Here is a 3,333-nt window from a genome sequence, read left to right as displayed (position 1 = left end):
GTGTGGCTGCCCACTGCTCTGAGTGTGTGCGTGTGTTCACTGCTTCAGATGGGTTAAAGGATATGGGACATGAAACATAAATGCACGCTATATCAGTTTCTTTCCATTAAAAATATGAATTAATTGCATCAACAAATACAACATCATCTATTAAATTCAGCAAAATCGTTATATTTGTGATGATTATATGGCATTTCTGCTCGACTTCCGATATGCATTTTCTACAACCGGAAGAGCCACTGTCACGTGATCATACGTCACAAAAACTTTCGGGCACAGCACAAGCAGGAAGATGAATGGAGAAATGGATGACAAGAAAATTGTTTTTATAGTCTTTAAAGTACATTGGACATCATGGTGTATTGTGCTGCTTATGGTTGCAATAATTCCAATGAGAAATGCTCTGGAGTAAGTTTTTTTGCATTCCCCAAGGACCCGAAGCTAAGGAAAGTGTGGGCTCACTACTGCCGTAGAAAAAACTTTGCACCTACTGTTTCCCACAAACTGTGTTCGGACCATTTCACAGAGGATTCTTTCAACTTTAATACTCAGGTACTGAACGAAATTAATTGCCAAGCCAAATTTAAGAGGCTACTTAAAGATGGAGCCGTTCCCAACGTCCCAATTCAGGAACAAGATGGCGGAGTGAAACCAGAAGTGCTACGGTCACCACGAGGTGCATTCGCTAAGTGTCTGAAAGCCGAGGTAAGGATTAGTATTATAATTTTGGGTGTATCAATTATTGATCATCATAATTCTGACACATTTACTCTTATATCTGTCCTTCTTTGTTTACGTACCGAATCGAAGAGTTGTGGTGAAGTTGTAGAAGAGTTTTTTTTTTACTTTTATTTCATTTTATTATTCTATATTTTATTTCTACTATTGTTTAATTCTTATTATTTTTCTTCCCCATTTATTTTATGTAATTTTATTATCTATCATTTACTGTTTTGCTTTTACTTCTGTAAATGGACTCTGGAAGCCCTGTGATGACCTGGCGACTTGTCCAGGGTGTACCCCGCCTTTCGCCCGTAGTCAGCTGGGATAGGCTCTAGCTTGCCTGCGACCCTGTAGAAGGATAAAGCGGCTAGAGATAATGAGATGAGATGAGATGGACTCTGGAAGCATTGTATCTCAATCAATCTCGAAAAATATCAGCAAAAAAAAAATAGCTTGCAACGGACTTTAGCTAGATCTATGATGAACTTTCAATGTATGATACAAAAATAATACTTCAACAGATCATTAGCCTTTGAGCAGAATTGTTTTTAACTTACCAGGAAGTGTTATCGAGCCGACCGCTTTCAGTTTCATGGGGACTGAATGAACCCTCACTCTCAGAATCATCTGACCCGTCAGAGTAAATACAAGATCCATGTTCATGTGAATTTCCAGCTATCGGTTCGAATTGATAAGGTCTAACTTCACATCTCTGTGAAACATCGGGAATATCACTGTCGATGGTGTCCATTTCGGTAACCTGTTTACACTAGATTCCCAAGCGCTGGCTCCTTGGAAAGTTTTTGTTACGTCACGGGTCACGTGACCACCTAGCTCATTAACGAATCCTTGTTTTACGCTGATGTATAAAAAAACTTGAATAATGTGATGATTTTCACATTTTTTACGCCCTGCAGTGATTTAGATGGCATTTCTTATGTCCTTTATACATAATTATGCCCAGAAAAAAAATCCATGTCCCATATCCTTTAAATGCAGAGGATGAATTTCACTGTGCTTGAAGTGTGCATGTGACGAGTAAAGGTTTCTTTTTTCTTCTTTTGGCTGCTCCCGATTAGGGGTTTCCACAGCAGCCCTTTCATCTCCATTGCTCCCTGTCTTCCGCATCCTTCTCTACCACACCTGCCACTTTCATGTCCTCTCTCACCACATCCATGTATCTCCTCTTTGGCCTTCCTCGTTTTCGTGTGCCTGGCAGCTTCATCCTCAACATTCTCCTTCCAACATGCTCTGCATCTCTTCTCAGGATGTGCCCATACCATCTCAGTCTCATCTCTCTTAGCTTAATTCCTCAAGCTCATGTGCTGTCCCTCTGATGTGCTCGTTCCTTATCCTGTCCAACCTTGTCACTCCCATTGCAAACATCCTCAACTCCGCCACCTCCAACTTTGCCTCCTGTCTCTTCATTAAGGGTACGGTCTCCAATCCATATATCACAGCTGGTCTCACTACTGTCTTATACATCTTACCTTTCACTTTTGCTGGGACTTTCCTATCACAAACGACTCCCGAAATCCTTCTCCAACTGCTCCACCCTGCCTGCACGCTCTTTCTCACCTCACTATCGCAGCCCCCACTGTCCTGCACAGTTGACCCCAGGTACTTGAATTCACCAACTTTCTTTACATCTACTCCTTGCATCTTCACTACACTCTCATCCCCATTCTCATTGATGCACATGTATTCTGTTTTGCTACTGCTCACCTTCATTTCTCTTCGTTCCAATGCATACCTCCATCTCTCCAAACCCAGCTCAACCTCCTTTCTACTTTCACCACATATCACAATATCATCCGCAAACTTCAAGTTCCATGGTGACTCTTGCCTCACTTCGTCCATCAAGCTATCCATCACTATGGCAAACAAGAAAGGACTCAAAGCAAATCCTTGATGGAGTCCCACCTTCACCTTGAACCATTCACTCATTCCAACTGCACACCTCACTGCTGTTTCACTGTTCTCATACATGTCTTGCACCACTCTAATATACTTCTCATTCACTCCACATTTTCTCATACAATACTATAACTCATCTCTCAGCACTCTATTGTATGCCTTCTCCAGGTCTACAAACACACAATGTAGCTTTCTCTGGCCACAATGTAGCTTTCTCTAGAGTTAGAGAAATGTAGCTTTCTCACAATGTAGCTTTCTCTAGAGTTAGAGTTATCCAACTCTTCTTCTTAATTCTAGAGAAATTAGCTTTCTCTAGTGTTAAATATAGCTTTCTCTAGAGTTAGAGTTATCCAACTCTTCTACAACCCCGATTCCAAAAAAGTTGGGACAAAGTACAAATTGTAAATAAAAACGGAATGCATTGATGTGGAAGTTTCAAAATTCCATATTTTATTCAGAATAGAACATAGATGACATATCAAATGTTTAAACTCAGAAAATGTATCATTTAAAGAGAAAAATTAGGTGATTTTAAATTTCATGACGACAACACATCTCAAAAAAGTTGGGACAAGGCCATGTTTACCATTGTGAGACATCCCCTTTTCTCTTTACAACAGTCTGTAAATGTCTGGGGACCGAGGAGACAAGTTGCTCAAGTTTAGGGATAGGAATGTTAACCCATTCTTGTCT

Source organism: Neoarius graeffei, chromosome 15 (genome assembly GCF_027579695.1).
Source record: "Neoarius graeffei isolate fNeoGra1 chromosome 15, fNeoGra1.pri, whole genome shotgun sequence".
NCBI classification, from domain to species: Eukaryota; Metazoa; Chordata; class Actinopteri; order Siluriformes; family Ariidae; genus Neoarius; species Neoarius graeffei.
This window is presented reverse-complemented; position numbering follows the sequence as displayed.